This window comes from Bombyx mori, chromosome 25, assembly GCF_030269925.1.
Source record: "Bombyx mori chromosome 25, ASM3026992v2".
Taxonomy (NCBI): domain Eukaryota; kingdom Metazoa; phylum Arthropoda; class Insecta; order Lepidoptera; family Bombycidae; genus Bombyx; species Bombyx mori.
The window spans coordinates 1,612,041-1,630,091 of NC_085131.1; the positions used below are offsets into that span (position 1 = coordinate 1,612,041).

Here is an 18,051-nt window from a genome sequence, read left to right on the forward strand (position 1 = left end):
CAAGTAAAACTTACTCGAATTATTGTCATTTAATTTTGAGTTTCGATACAGGCTAGTTTTAAAACTGTTATATTGTATTTCACTTCGATAACTTCACAGAATTAGTTGCACGTATATTCGCGTTAAAAATCTATTCCAAAATAAACATAGGCAGAGTCGCGGCTCACATCTAATATTACATATAAAATATGTAATTGTGAACTTTTTTTTTTACCATTAACTCATAGACACACAGCCCACTGAGTTTCACGCCGGATCTTCTCCGTGGGTCGCGTTTCCGTACCGGTGGTAGATTCTGCGAAGCACTGCTCTTGCTAGGGCCAGTGTTAACAACACCTACGGTCTGAGCCCCGTGAGCTCACTACACGCTAACGTAACGCTGAAATAGTCTCTCAAGGCTATCAGCATAGGTAGAACAAAAGCCAATCCGATTGAAGTGTTCAGTTTTGCATCGAGAAAATGGTATATTAACTAACCAATACAATTTCATTCAAATTGCAGAATATACTTATAGGTTACGGCAAATTCAAACGATTTTATTCAAATCAAAATATATATATATATATATATATTTATTGCTTAGATGGGTGGACGAGCTCACAGCCCACCTGGTGTTAAGTGGTTACTGGAGCTCTTAGACATTTACTACGTAAATGCGCCACCCACCTTGAGATATAAGTTCTAAGGTCTCAGTGTAGTTACAACGGCTGCCCTACCCTTCAAACCGAAACGCATTACTGCTTCACGGCAGATATAGGCAGGGCGGTGGTACCTACCCGTGCGGACTCACAAGAGGTCCTACCACCAGTATATATATTTAGTACCTACAACAGACAACATTTACTACGCGCTACGTCGTATTAAGGTATGACATAAACATGGTCATTTAGAATGTAATTCAATATTATAGAAATGGAATTTGAATAATAAGAGAGATGAAACAAAAACCAATTAAGTCGGAGCGCAGATATCGCGGGGTGTCTATCCATCATCAGTTGTTAATTTAAAAACGATCGGTAATCGAGTGAGGCTCCTAAATGAGGCCCGGCCTGATCTGCGCGACGCACTTCGATCCGCAAGCTATCTCGCTTGCACTCAAACAGATCGACTTGCACCAGAGCAGATCCCGCCTTCAAGTTCGAGCTTCGAGCTATAGATAACGAGACGCAGCTCATTAAGGTGCTCGTAACTCATATGAGTGGCTTCGGGCATTGTGTTCCATCTCGGCGGTATCATTTCAACCGAATGCAGCCAGTAATGAGTTCTGAGGATCCATCCGCGTGCGTATTTCAACGATTAGACATTTCAATGATTTAGGTGTGATCATTTAGATCACAATTTTACTGGTGGTAGGACCTCGCGTCAGTCCGCACGGGTAGGCACCACCGCCTTGCCTATTTCCACCGTGAAGCAGTAATGCGTTTCGGTTTGAAGGGCGGGACAGCCGTTGTAACTATACTGAGACCCTTAAAACTCATGTCTCAGTCTAGTATATAGTCAAATTGAGTATAGATTAAATATTGGTTTGTCTTTATTTATATTTGTTTAAAGTGTATGTAGTCTTGGTGAAATCCGTGATTAAAGAAATTTGACAATAATTGTTATATAATAATTAGTAGTCGAATTTCGACTACCGGGGACTACTAGTATAGTTTTTTTTTATTGCCCTTGTAGGCAGACGAGCACACGGCCCACCTGATGGTGAGTGGTTACCATCGCCCATGGACTTCAGCAATGCCAGGGGCAGAGCCAAGCCGCTGCCTACCGCTTAATACTCTCCACACGCCTCGTTTGAAGAAGAACATCTCATAGCGCTCGGGAAACACCGTAGAGGGAAGCTAATTCCATATCCGGATGGTACGTGGCAAAAAAGGACCTCTGGAAACGCACTGTGGATGACCGCAGAAAATTACGAAAACAAATTTATGAATGTACCGTTGTTAATATTACAAAACAAAGACTGATCTTGGACGTGGTGCCCTAGAATGTCGCGGCCCGGTGCCAAATAATCGACAAATCCGATGTCATCGCCGCTCGACCCGCCAGCCAGATAACATATTTCGCAACATAGATCTAATTTCAGATAAAGGCAACCGCAAGATACTAAGATACTATCCGACGTCAATTATACTAATAAAACTTACTGCTTATCACAAATTTGTTTCTTTGATTTTTGTTACACGAGGAATAGTCCATGGTTTTGCTGCGCAAGGGTCACACGACATGGCTTGTTTTAAATGAACAGCGGAGTCTTCGAACAAGGTTAACAGCGCCAAACACTGAAGTAATTTGCGAGATCTGAATTGCGTAGCATATTCTTTAACGAACACACTCTTTGCAGCAGAAATACTGACAAAACTCTGGTATCAACCCGTGTAGTATCTATACTACCCATGTTCACTACACTCCACTACGTTAATTAAAAAAGTAGTAACAGAACTTTAATTGGCTATGTTAGATATTCTAATCGATCCTTCTCAAGCCGATCTTTTTTTTTATTGCTTAGATGGGTGGACGAGCTCACAGCCCACCTGATGTTAAGTGGTTACTGGAGCCCATAGACATCTAAAACGTAAATGCGCCACCCACCTTGAGATATAAGTTCTAAGGTCTCAGTATAGTTACAACGTCCCACCCTTCAAACCGAAACGCATAGATAGACCATAGATCTCTTAAACCGAACGTGTTTTTGAGTCATGAATGCTCCCTAAGCCAAAAGTACACGCTCCTATAATTGTGGACGTGTACCAATCCAGGCTAAAACCCGGCCCGCATCATCAAATTGACGGGCAATTGTTCGAGTTAGTGAATCAATGATCCCTGGACAGGCTGTTTGGCATCAGGCCTAATCGCCGTCTCCGATATATCTCTTGTGCCGTCATCGAAGCTCATTCTTCGACTGGTCGAGACGGCGCGCTGACTGACGGGGCGGGGGTGCCCTGACAAATTGACGGTTCGCTGACAGTCCGAGCGACGACCTGAACTATCGTTCGGTGGTCCCGCGACACGACGCGACTGCTGACATTTGTGACGTCAATATTTGTGTTGCTCGGAGACACGAGACGACAGGTACGAGGAATGCCAGAGCGTCTACATATCTATCCAACTGTCTTCACTACCGCATTTCACTTTTGAAATTTATATATGGTAGGGCAAATTTGATGATTGATTTTGAATGAACATTGAAATGGTTTTGGCTCCTCAGATTCCAGCTGAATTCGCTTCAACAGTAACTGATGATGGACCCAAAAAATGTGCCTCAATTACAAAGATGAGATACACTAAAGCGCTTACGCAATAGTAAGATCTACTAATTTTTTTCCTTAAAACTTTTCCGAACTTATGTTATTATTAAAAATGCAAATTCTATCTTCTTCTTTGTCTGCACCTTATCCCACTATGTGGGGTCGGCACAGAGAATTTCTCAATTCCATTCTCCTCTATCAACCGTCACCTCAACACTCATTCCTCTCTCTCTCATATCGTCATTCACACACTCCATCAATGTCTTCTTCGATCAACCATTTCCCCCTCTACCTTGCACTACCATTTCCATACATCTCCTAGTCACACGGATCTTCAATTTATCAATAATCACAATATGTTGGTAACAAATACAATTTGTTTACTTAAAAAAATATAAATATTACTAGGAAAAAACTAACATTATCGTCAGATCTGAATGTTGCTAGAAGCAATGGTGGATTGATTATAAAGGCAAGTTTCGTATTAGTTTTCACTTAAAAAGAAGACGAAACGTCAGCTAAAGTACCAGGCAACAATAACTCGAGCAGAGCATCGGCGGAGCGGCGCTAACGAGTAACCCGAGCCGGTAACCGACACGTTCATTAGGCGATCTCCTCGGCTGTTCTGTCCGCCTGGTACCTAGTCAGGTTACACGGCTATCATGATAATAAATTTTAATACGGGAGGAGAGTGTTTCGGATTCAATGTTCGCTCAATTAATATCGACGTAGTTTGGCAAGCGCACGGCTCACCTGACGTTAAGTGGTTACAATGCGATTCGCTGTACTAGCTTCGAGTGATAATTGCGGTTAGATTGTCAAGGTGGATAATTTTGTTTCGTCCAAAACGTACTTACCACTTATTCAAGAGCTGTGCCCTCATCATAGTAAAAACAATACACGTTTTTAAACACAGCTTTTGTCGCTTTGAAGCCAAATCTCGTAAACTCAAATAAAATTTAATTATGAAACACGTATTTGATTAGAAATAACTTCTTCCAACTCTAACCTCTCAAATTGGACATATCGGGCGGGGTAAAAGGTTATTTGCTTTGAGCGACAATTTTGCAACCTTGCAAATTTGGAATTAATATATCACGAAGAATTTTCGTCAAAAATTTGAATGGGGTAAACTTATTGAAGTTCAATTAAAAAGATAATATAAGATATATATTAAAAAGATAAATGTCGCGTATTAAGCGAAATGTCGCTTAAATCAATAGGCCTTTCACCCCTCGATATATTATAAATTTAAAAGAAAAGATTTTATAAACGATTAGGTCACAATTCATTCGCGTCTGTTTCTGAGCGCGATCGGAACAAGTCATAAAATGTCACCTTAAGAATTCTTCTTGTGACGACAAAACGTTCGTAATGTGCGTTTAAAAATCAATATATTCTAGAGTTCCGTACATGAGCGGTAGGTTTAAGCGGTAGGCAGCGGCTTGGCTCTGCCCCTGGCATTGCTGAAGTCCATGTGCGACGGTAACCACTCACCATCAGGTGGGCCGTATGCTCGTCTGCCTAAAAGGGCAATAAAAAAAAACATCATATTCAAGAAATCGAATCAGCATTCGAAATATCACAAAACCGTAAAATCGATTTATTTTACTCTCTCGGAAGGGCGAGTATGCAGTCCACCTTATGACGAGCTATCACCGTCATCAACAAATGCGACATTAAATCGTACAAATATATCGATGGAAGAAACCGTCTTAACATGAAAAACACAAGTAATTAGAAAAAAAAGAAAAAAAAAAATCGTAACAAAACGAATCCCAGACTTTTGCAAAGTGGTATTTTTTTATTCAAGTAAATAATTCTAGGGCTAAAAGTGATTTAGCCCAAAACGTAAATTACAACATTTCCGCTGTTCTCCCGTCGATATGCTTTTGTTGAGTTCAAATTAATTATTTTTATTAGCTTGGTATTAAGTTGATCTAACTCATAGTATTTACGTAACCAGATCAACGTTATTCTCTTCGACTTCAAGGAGTACGATCAACTTATAAACTTGCTCGCGCGTTAAGGATCTGTTACGAGACGATAATTTTATTATTTCGCCTTCTAAAATACATTCTTTGTATCTTTGTTTTGGGCTATTTAAGCATATGTTTTTAGATTTTCACTTATTCATAGTTCAGGCATGTCTTTCTTTTTAGTTGGCATAGGAAGCCGAACTATTTTTGAAGCTGTTGTTAGTTTAGATTTTAATAATACCTTAACTGCTATTTCATATTTCTGAGTTACAAAAATGATCGCGGTAGAGGCAAGCATGTTTGATCCCGGCAGGTGAAAACGCGCTTTGAAAGGAAAACTGTGGGAGAATATTTGTATCAACATTGTCAGAGAATTTCAGTTTCAAAATATATCATTATCGCCTCGTCGGGTGTTTGGGTTAGTAGCTCTGGTCAGATTAGGATCCCGGGGAGAATCCGTAATCTTTGGTGTAACACAGGAGAACATTGTTTTACAGTCGTTGTTACAATAAAAAAGGGTGCGTGTACTTATTTATGTACGCACGTAAGAAGCTATACTTTATTTTTATTAAATTTATTTCTTTTTTTTTAAATATTAAATAATTAATAATTAATATTTAACGTTAATAATTTAATAATATTTAGTATGAATTATATAAAATAATAATTTTGTCATTCATATTACTAAAAAATGAATGCTAATAACACTTTTTTTTACGAGTGTACACGCGCGAAAGTTCACCTGCGGCTATATTCAGACTCGCCAAGTTACGTCGGTCGTATTGTAATGAGCGATTTAGTGGGCAACTTCATTTCTGTAAATTTTGTGTCACGGTGCGCGCGCATCGTAAAATTTCACTCTCATCAATTTTTCATAACGCGCCTAAAGAAGTATAACTTCAATAATTCTAAATTAAATGGTAAAATTAAAATTATCCTTGCGGAACCCTCCGACCTAATTAGCGTTTCTCGATAATTAAATCCGCGTTACATTTCGGACGGGGCCGCGGCAAAAACGAAGCGCATTCCGAATTTCTCTCGCTGTATTTTCAAAATCGTCGAAGCGAGATTCTTCGTTGAGGTCGCAACGAAACGACTTAATCACTGACACACATTTAAATATTATCACCCTTATTCAACTACAGGTAAGCACTAAATTTGTTTGCACGAACAACGGGAGATGGCTGTTGTTGTCAATTTAATTTATGGTTCCATCAAATATGATCTTTATGTTTCGCACATTAAGGGTTCATTTTTTTTATCTATTACCAATATCAAGCAGTTAAAATCCTTATATTCATCGGACTAAGACCTACAATTACCTAACAAATAACGTGAATGTGTTGTTGTTTTAATTACAATTTTTGTCTCAGGTTGAATTTTGGTTCTTAATTTGTATTCTTTAAGGGTGATTTTTATTTGATTTAATACGTATTTCAATTGCGCACGCCGCCATTCCGATGCAACCTGGTGACTTATTCCCGAGATAGTTGTCGAGATATCGCGCTTCGAATCCGTAAAATACGATTAATTGAAAAACGTAAGCAAATTAAAGTTTTTAATTCTAAAGCTCGAATCCGCTTTTTTTTTCTAAATAAAATAAATCAAACTCAAAAGCACTTTTCCAAGACCGTTAAAATTGAACTAACTAAAAGTCGACTGCATTTCGGTTGAACGAATATATTCCAAGTTAAATCGAACAACTTTTACTCGAACTGGGTCAAAAGCTCAGTTACAAAACTCAATATAGAAAGTGTGCATCCGATTGCATCAAAAGCGGCTTTACAAGTCCTTGGTCAGGTTGTTTCATTTCGATGCTCGCTCTAAGTCGGTACAACACAGTTTCCCTTTGCTTTTACTAGTTAAAAATGAATATAATCTATTATATTAGTATAGTAGTTTAGTATAGTAGTATAGTAGTTTTTCATTAAAGAAATTAGAGAATTTTCTTCATCTAAATTGCATGCATAAACTAAATGCGAATCAAACAAAACTTTATATTTTTAATAGTTCCAATAATATTTTGCTACTTCCCGCCAATTCACGGAAATAACTTCGCACCGATGTGACATTAACGGATCATTTCGAAAATAGAACAAAAACGCAACTTAGCAACCTGCCTCGTATCCGCGTGCGTGTTCCAAATTTAAAATTGTAATAATGTCCAGCAATATTTGAAATTTAATAAAAACCGAGAACTGCCTGTTTATACTTTTTAATGTTGACTACTTGAATTCGGGAATGAACATACTACAGAGTAACTGCGGTTTTAAAGATACTTTAATTCAGTAACATTTTCTTTTAAGCATTTAAAACAGTTTTCAACATTTAATCTCGTGTTTATTTCATTATTGTTACTATTTCCGTCATTTTCAACAATTACATACTTTTCAATGATGCTAAAGAATATGGTCAAAATACTAAGTAACTTATTTGAGTTTATTAAAAAATAACAATAGTATTTCCCATAAATTGCATTATCGTATTAACATCCATTGTTAGATCAAAGACTTCATAGTTGTTTTAAGATCCTGAATATTGGAATTATTGATCCGATATCCCAATTGGATTTTTAAGGATTTACATTCGATAGTCCGAATTTTTAATAGGTTACTATAGGTAGGAACAAAATCAGAGCTTTAGGCAAGCTTTTCACAAATGCTCATTTGAATTTATATTCACGTGTCATCCACGTCGGACATCAGTCTATAATTAGATCTTCGTTAAAATCACCATTAGATAAACCACAGCACTTGAATCTCAAATAAACGTCAATATTAATGCAAACCATAATCACTGATAGCTATATTTTTTATTATTTTATGTATTGTTTATTCTGTTGTTGTTGTTTTGAAAGGAAAAAAAAGCAGCATTTTTGTATTGATAATGTAGTTGGTCAATAGATATTAAACAAAAGAAATAATCAGTAATCGAACAAAAGAAAAATTGTATTAGCCTTAGCCTATATATAGATCAATACTATTAGCTTAAATGCCAATAAACCCAACTATGGATATGTTTTAAGCATTTTTTGTTCTATTCAAACAAATAAACTACGTACTAAGAAAACACAAGTAAGTCGATTATTTGGATTCAGGTACGCCTAAGCACCATTTGATTGATTTTATTGTGGAAATATCTTTAATGTACACAAATATCAAAAGTGTTGTTTACTAAACAGATAATTGAGGTATGATAATTGAGCGGGACTCATAATTCAAATTCAGAATCCTGCAAAACGTCTGAAAAATCCGAATAAGATAAGAACTCTAATATGAAATATGTTATTAAGCACAAGAACGATTTGTAAATTGTATTGGACATCACCAGTATTGCACTAATCGTAATCGATAAATGCGAAATGTATGCATTTTAGACAGAGGTCATAACTTCTCTTCTGTAACGATACAAACTCCCACGTGTTGACCTTCGGATGCGGTGTCCGAATGAATATGTCGTCGCTTTTTCAGTCTCGCTGTCGTGCCGATGCCTTTTTACGTTCCGAGACATTTTATCTCGGACATTTACCAGTTATAACGGTGCGTTCGAATTTTTAATTTTTATTTTTTTTTAATTTTCATTTCTCATTCATTGTCACGGGATCTATTCGCGTCAGCTGTTCTTGTTAACGAATCGAAGTAAATGTATTTTCAAGGAAATTTCGCGGCTCGGGTAATCGATACAATGAGTCAACCGGTTATAATTATTGGCACAATAAATCATAATGTAATTTCTTGTTTTCATTGTTGCAAACGTTTTAACACACTTCTTCGAACTAAGAATTCAGTTTTTTTTTAAGAACTCGCCGACATTGCCAGTTGCGAAATACCTATAATGTTTCACGAATTTCTGTAAATATTTTGGAATTAAGTGTACGTCACTAGCCTGCTACGTGTTAATCACTAAATAAAATAGTAATAATTTTGTTTTATCATAACGGAGCCCACACACAGAAGAGTTAAGTTAAAGAACATTTATAATATAATTATGTCTATAAATTAACACAACGTCAGAATTATACATAAGTCAAAATCAAATAATAAAGTACACATTACGTACAAATAAACCTTTTAACAGTAGCAAAATCATTGAAACCGTAATATAATCGATGAGTATAAAATCAAAAGAAATCGTTCCCATACATAACAGACACGGTCTGCACAGAAGAGTCGAGAACTTTCGAAAAACAACAAAAAAAAAAGCTTCGGATTATTCAAGTTACAGATCGCTAAGCGAACACACGTGCGTCGGTCCCGGGTTTGTTTCCTGGTTAAATTTAGAAGAGCAGTGACGGGCTAGGGCGCGGGGTTGGGGCGGGGAGTGGGGGCAGGAGGCAGCGAGGCACCTTTTTATAGAAACGACCCTCGTGTCTCGTAAAAACACTTCGTTTAACGTTAAATCTTAATTTTAACATTATCTATTACCGTTCGAAATTCAATTTTGACGGTTCATTAACGAAATTACCGTTCGCGTTGTTCGAATTGTGAATTTAAAAAAGGAACACGCAAATTGAAGATTCGTGAAAAAAAAATTGTTGATAGCGCAGTGGCATCGTGCATTCACTCCGCATCGGCAAACAATTTAACGAGATTCGTAACGCGCGCGGCCATACTTCACGTGCAATAGACAAATATCGTTTTTTAAAGTATCAGCGAAAATTAACCTCCATGGGAACCGCCAATCAGCGGGCGCGTACAGAATTGGAAATCAGTTATTTTTACATGTTTCCACAGTACGGCCGCTGCGAGACGCGTCCATGCCGTCACTGGAATACAAAACGTATTATAAGTGCACGATGATTTGCATTTTGAATTACGGGATTGATACTTGGCGCCTTATCGTGGAACGGACAAGCCACGGTCACGAGCGGAGCGAGCGACTCTGTTGACAAATGTTCGGTTTTTGTATTGGCTTTAATCATAAGCAGAGCTGAGATCAACAGAACACTCTAAGTGCATTAGAACAACTGCTGTTATTAATTTTAATTAAAAAGAAATCAGATTGCATCGCTTGTTTTGTATTCAGAAGCAGATCAGAATCATCTATATGTGGATTGTGTGTGACGGAGGAGTGTGAAATTTCTCACACTTATAGAGAATATAGAGGAGTACAGAATGCTAATTTTTTTTAAATTATGAATTAATAATACATTAAATTAGTAAATAAAAACATCACACACACTACCATGTATTTGACACACACACACATATACATATTTACACTAAGTTTATGGTCAAACTTTTGTTATTGCTTAAAGTATGTGGTCAAATTGAGAATAGCTTAATATTGTTTATCTTTATATTTATTTGTCTATAATGTATTCGATGTATGTGATTATAGAATTATAATAGTCTTTGACAATTGAACCTTAATAATGTTAAAACTTAGAATTTCAATTAATTATAGTCGAATTTCGACTACTGCGGGACCACTAATCTACATAAAAATGTATCAAAATATTTTGTGAACACAATCCTCGTTGTGTAATCACCCGCTCCGCGCAACACAGAGGTCGCGCCGCGAAACAAATTAGGTATAACATTTTATTGGCAATGACGGTGGCGTTGAATTCAGAAATAACTCGCGATTCTATCTGTGATTGACACTAGTATTGTCGGGGCGGAGCGACCTGACGCGAAACGCGAGAATAACAAAATATGTTTCTCCTAAAATCTAAGAAAAAATTAAACAAGTTTAGCTGCGTGTTACGTATCTATAGTCTAGATTCTTGAACAAAGAAAGTGATCACTTTTCTACTAATACAAAAACTACTCCCACAAAGGAGGGTCCGCAAAACAGATATAGAATTTGTACCTAAAAAAACGTTCTGTCGATGTTGTCGTCGCAAATAGCCAGTCTAGCAGCAAGATGTCCATCCACTGCTAGTCTCGCTTCATGGATATGAAACGTCAATTTTTTTTTGTTAAGATGTCCCTTGTGATCTTTCGTACCAAGTGATGCTAGTTCGAGAATAATCTGGTATAATAAAATCAAACCAATAACTTTTGTTTTCGTCGGCATCAAGTGACCAATGGCGGTATTGTGGGTCCACATGGATAAATTATTATTGTCATGCTGCGAATTTTATCTGGTTTGATGTGCAGAGCAACTGGTATTCCAACAGTACCAATACCATGGTGGGCGATGGTCCTGAGATTGCTATGGACATCATCAACAAAAAAAGGTGTTCAAGGACCAGATTTACCAGTCTTGCTTTCACAAAAGCGAACAATGTCAAGTACAATGTTGAATCATATAATGAACTTTACTATTCACAACATATATTTATTCAAACCAGTTAGTGAAATATTCAAGATGCAACAGGTGTAAAACCCCAGCATCCTAGAAAGGTCTGAAAAACAGCGACACCTGTGCAGAATGCATACTTAAATCTCAACTACACATCAAAATAAACGCTATAAACTTTACAAAGGAGCTTGCTGCTACACATCTATCTGTCAAAATTCAGCGAAGCGGTCGCGTCATACATAATGCAATGTTCGGACGCATGCGGCTCACGCTGCGATCGTATCGCGGGCGATTCACCGCGAGCCGCATCCACAAAACGCTAAAACGCGCGCTCGTACGCCGTGACCGCTACTTTACTTGAACTAGTTCTTATTTTGAATACGAATTTCGGAACTGGGAATATCTGGATTTGAAAGTACTTATCGATATTGAAAATCGAATATCGTGAGAATTCGTGTATTGGCTTATTTATTTATTTGTGTTTATCATTAGAAGCGTTTAGCTCAAATTTTCGAAGAAAGAATCCTGACAAAAAGCGGACACAGTCCATTCCCGATCTGAATTCCCGCCTTTGCGAAATAAAGCAATAGATTTAAAAATGGCGACACTTGGTTTTTTTTTCTTCTTTTTTTTTTTTTAATCGGAGTTAATTCCTCACCGAACGTGTCGCCGTTTTGGGGACCAACAGAAGAACAATGTCCACGAAACGAGTTTCGAAACGAGACAGGCATAATCATTTTCACGCGGTCGTGCGTTTAAGGGAATCCGGAGTTTATTTAGTTAGGCAATACGGTTGCAATTACTGTGGTACGTGGTAAGGGTCATCGTAAAGTTTAATTAATCGATTTTATTTATGAGTTTCGTTCGTTATGTTTATTTATTCGATATTATATTTGAGGATGCTTACAGTACACTGTACGGGTTCCGCGGTTTCACTCGTTTAATTAATAAATAAAATACGGATGAGTTTTGATTTTGAAAAATATGACTTTATTTTATTTTAGTTTTCGTCTTTATTACATGTCTAGACTACATAGCGTATTTAAAGTGTAATGTGATTTTTGGAATCGATTAACTATTAAAAAAAAAACAAAAATAAATGACACGGGTTGAGAATCGAACCTGGGACCTGACGGTGTCGCGGCGAGAGCTGCTTCTCTCGATTCGATTCAGTATTAACTTTTTTAAGGGCAGTCTTATCTAAAATCCAACTATTGGCACTAACAATGCTAACATTACACGCAAACGTATTTACCTACCTTGAAATTAAATAAGGTGTACCTTTACTGAAAATTTTATTTTATTAAAACCGAAAATTTTGTGGCGAAAATTTTAAATGAAATCATATTTCGAATCCAGTAATTGCAGATTAATTTACAAACAAACAAACAGACCTATACTCTTTCTAATGTTAGTTTCAAAATGTACAAACACAATTCTGTTGCGGTCACAAAATATTTGTAGTGTACATAGAAGAACTCTTCACAACAATATCGACTGCCCAATGAGTTTCTCGCCGGATCTAGTGGGTCGCGTTTCCGATCCGGTGGTAAATTCTGCGAAGAACTTGCTAGGATCAGTCTTAGCAACACTCCCGGTTTGAGCCCCGTGAGCTCACCTACACGTCAAGGAGAAGCTGAAATAACCCCAAGGCTAGGAAAGGTAGGAAGAAAAAAAAAGCATCAACAAAATACTGACGCAAATATGGCCATACGAAGTCTCGTCCGAGACAGCCACGCGTTTCTCAGACTGATTTACTGAACCAAGAAGACTTATACACAAACAAGATTTAAAAAAAAAGAAAAACTATGTACCTATGAAACTTCGTATTTAATTAGCCGGTATAATTAGCAGGACGCGTGACAGCTGACACATGGCTACAAGACTATGGCGAACAACTAGCTGTAATTGGACTGAGTTATTTGACTGAAATGTCAGTTTGATCGTAAGCCCCCCGTTCTCAACAGAAAAATTAAATTTTAATAAATTTGAATTAAAAATTGTGTAAGAAATTTTTTTATTGTAAAAAAAGCAAAGGAGTGCATGGTATCAGTAGTTATAAATGCTTTATGAACAGATATGAGTAGAAGGGTTATTTTGATAATATCCTGAAAAGCTCCCCACGCTTTTTTTACAATAACATCATTATTTCTTACACTATTTTTAATTCAAATTCATTACAATTTATTTTCATCTTTTTAGTTGAATTACAATTTTTTCAATTATTTTTTATATTGATTAGTCATCGGTCCTTAATAAGTATACCAAATTCCGAGTTAATCCGACGTTCTGAAGGGGGTCAAAATCATGTTCAAAGATTCCGTTACAAACATACATACGTCTGAAGCTTATAAAAGCGTATTAACAATTATTACAATCGTTCCTTATCGACGAAATTTTGACCATTTTCTTGCAATGCTTTATTATAAATTAAATATAATGTTTACGAAAAAAAAACACTTCTGTATCGGCAACTTCGAATGAGCACATGAGATGTTAACAACCACCAATGTTCAATTCATAATATTGATTCTCGAAGTATATTACTGTTACTCAATCATGTCTAACCATATTACTGGTGGTAGGACGTCTTGTGAGTCCGCGCGGGTAGGTATCACCGCCCTGCCTATTTTTGCCGTGAAGCAGTAATGCGGTTTGAAGGATGAGACAGCTTTTGCACAAGTAAAAGTAAAAGACAACAGACAAAATCTTACGCGAACATTGTTGCCAGACTGATTGTGATTCATATGTTTTCAATCAATCGTATCGCGCGCTGTATCATTTTCCCTACGCGCCTACACGTCCGAACACTCATTACTTATGAATAAATACAACAAAACAAACAGTAAGTACATTGAACTCATCCTTCAAGATGCAATTTGCGTGAAATGCTCTAAATCCAGACAGATAAATAGACACGTCATCATTAGACGACTGCCGATGATTAACAGCTGTTTGGGACGGTGACAACTCGGGTAGGAGCGAGACGCAACACGTCAGCGGCGCCGAGAACGAAAGGGACAGAACGAAACGTGATCTATAAAAACTAAGGCCGTTGATTTCATAATTTATTTGTTACGCATTTGTCGTTCCGTGAAGATCGTACGAGATACTCGGGCGGCCTGTGACCGAGAGGGAAATGTGCATCAGATGTGATTTCAGAAGTAATTTATAGTGTTTGCACGGACGTCTGCACACATGACGCCATAAACAAGTATAGTCTTTGAGACGTAACAAGCGGACGACTAACAAGATCGCGTCACGGTTATTCCGAAATGGATGAGAATAGCTCAGGCGCTGCACGATATTATTTAAAATTCGAACTGTGTCAACGAACTACGGTTATTCGAATATAGAACTGGGATGTTCGAAATTTTGAAAATTTTTCGTTTCGCGATGACCGTTCTCACCTGTGGCGTTCGGAATTCGAACGCGAACTACCCGCGTTCCGTAACGTAACGACTCGGTGTCGGTCGGGACGCGCCGCTATATTTCAAACTCACTTGAAATATGGCGCCCGTTTTATCAATGCATCGTCGCGATCATCCCGTTGATATAATATCTAATTATTTTCTCCTGTTAATGTCTTTTACACGGCGCCTTGAATGCGATTTGTTATCTTAAATTCTCATGTCATAACTCAGTTATTGTTGTTCACGATTGTTTATTTTCTCTTTAGGTATATTGCTACGTATTTTTTTATTACCCTTAAAGGCAGACTAGCATACGGCCCACCTTATGGTGAGTGGTTACCGTCGCCCATAGACTTCAGCAATGCCAGGGGCAGAACCAAGAAGCTGTCTAGCGTTAAGTACTCTCCACAGACTCTGGAGAAGGACAAAGGAAATTAACACCCATTTAAAATTTTGGCCAAACAAATTTGGTGTAAAATTTTGGTGTTCTCTGTGTCAGACTGTTTTTTCACGCGAAATTGAGACGAGAACGCAATACATTTTATGTTAGTGATTACTGTCGTTCATAATGTTTGGCAATTCCAAGAAAACCGCTTAATGCTAGCGAGAAAGATTCTCCCCTTGAACCCTCAAACCTCCCTTGAAACACCGAGAAATATCCTTTTCATTTTCAGTTATTGAATATCGGGGAGACGTTACAAACCTGTGCCGGTGTCACGAGTGTGTCGTCTATGTAACGGCCGTCTGGTGTAGTGGTAAGTGACATGGTCACTACACAAGGGGGTCGCGGGTTCGAATCCCGCCAAGGGAAGGTATTTGTATGATAAATATAAATGTCTTTTCCAGGGTTATGGATGTATATTAAATATAATATGTATGTGTATAATAAAAATCTTACATTTATTTCCGTTATCTGGTACCTGTAACACAAGTTCTTTACGAACTTATCACGGGCCCAGTTAACGTGGTGTGATTATTAGTAAATATTTATATTTATATTTATTTATATGTAACTTGTATTTCAGATCTAAATACGAAACTTATTTTCTCGATGTGGATTACAAAATCAACGATAAGATTCCAGTGAGCTAAGTTATACGCAATGGACTGCGAACTGTTCGGTTGAATGTTGAAAAACTCACCAATAACATAAATAAATTATTTGAAAACACCCTTCATTACGTGCAAATGTGTACCCAAATCGTATTTTTTTTTTGTTATAGACAATCTTAAGTCTGATACGGTTGGCGATAGTGATTTTGCTGCCTCCGCTTTTTCTATTTCCATCCTTGTGATTTTTACATTAGTAACAAATAAGTTTCTAATCAGTAACAAAGTGCAAGCTCTTATTCCGGACTGTTTGACTATAGTGTTGTCCCTAAAATCGTATTCAATCTTTCGATTATCGATATCGTTTGTCGGTCTTTAAATGACTAACTCGATTACATACGAAATTTACTTCAAGTGCCTCCGTAAGACAGATAAATTAACCGACAGGTCTTCAAACGAAAACTCGTTCGTTTGAGCCAGCTTTGCCATAGCGATCGCTATTGATAACATCTTGCTGTCTAATCTATACATACCTATATATTTATTGAGGTCGCAATGGATTAGTAGTTACGACGGTACCAATTCGAATTTCACTCTCGGTGATGCTATTGGGCATTTAAATCTATCTATCTATATATATAAAAATGAATTGCTGTTCGTTAGTCTCGCTAAAGCTCGAGAACGGCTGGACCGATTTGGCTAATTTTGAATTAATCTTGAATTATTTGTGGAAGTCCAGAGAAGGTTTAAAAGGTAGATAAATATGAAAATGCACGGAATTAAATAAAAATAACAATTTTGTTTTTCCTTTAATATGTCCCCCGTCGGACGGATTCCTTTTGTTTGTTTTAAGCTTATTGCTTATTTTATAGAAAAGTTTAGGTCTTTTATTTATCGATTGAGGCACTACGAAGTCGGCCGTGTCAGCTAGTTATTTTACAATAATACTAGCTGATCCGGTAAAAGTTGTTTCGCCATATACATAATTTCTAGGATTTTTTTTTTTGATAAACCCCCTTTTTTTGATAACCTTTAAGGGTATGAAAAATAGATTTTGACCGATTCTCAGACATACCCGGTGTACACACAAAATTTCATGAGAATCAGTTGGTCCATTTCGGAAGAATCTGGCAACAAACACTGCGATTTTATATATTAGATTTTCGCATTTAAATCTGTTGATAAATGACGAACATGGATAGTATCTGCGCTTATACCAAGCCTCATTGCACACGGACGTCGACTGCACTTCAGACGCGCCTCATGCGAGAGGCGGTGGCGGGGATATCTAGAAATAACCTTAAAAGCAAAATAACGCTAATGAATCATATATTTATGTCACAACTAGCTCACCCGGCAAACGTTGTTTTACCATATATAAGATTTCTAAGGAAATTCTAGTATAGAAAAATAATAACAAAACCTCATTCAACCGCATAAAGCCTCATTATAACAAAAAAAAAATTGTCCAAAAAATAAAATATAAATGCTAGGGGTGGACAACCCTTATCACTTAGGGGTATGAAAAATAAATAGTAGCCGATTCTCAGACCTATTGAACATGCATATAAAACTTCATAAAAATCGGTCAAACCGTTTCAGAGGAGTATGGTAACTAACATTGTGACACGAGAATTTTATATATAAGATTTTCAACGGATCCTATCAATGTCTTAAGCCCCTGGTTTTCGTCTAGACTTTTAGTGGTAGTGCGTATTGTGATCCGCACGGCATGTGGTATCACCATCATAAGTACTTGATTTTGAAGTCTTTGTACAATAGACACTGCGACCTCACGAGCGCTCACAGCACGTGGTTTGCGTTGTGATGCTTAAGGGATCCGGTGAGGTGTTAGTTATTGTTATGGTTTATCCTGGAACTTTCTAAGTACTAGGCTTTAAAAAAACGTATATATCAAATTTAGAAACAAATAAAATAACGGATCAACATTTAGTGGACTTATGATTTGCCTTTGTTTTATAGGTACGGGGAAGGCACTGAGGTCTCTAACGCCAAATGTCTTCAACAGACGATCGCTAATCGAGAATCAAGCCCCCGAATAGTAGTCATGAACTACTAGGTACTAATAACAAAGCCAAGGAGGTGCGAACAAAA

General features: G+C 37.2%; 1 protein-coding gene across 1 annotated transcript in view; it reads right to left on the reverse strand.

Annotated features, from left to right (window-relative positions):
* LOC101737806 (homeobox protein homothorax-like) overlaps positions 1-18,051 on the reverse strand; it is a gene marked incomplete at its 5' end in the record, with an annotated part of 369,054 nt that overhangs the window by 293,439 nt on the left and 57,564 nt on the right.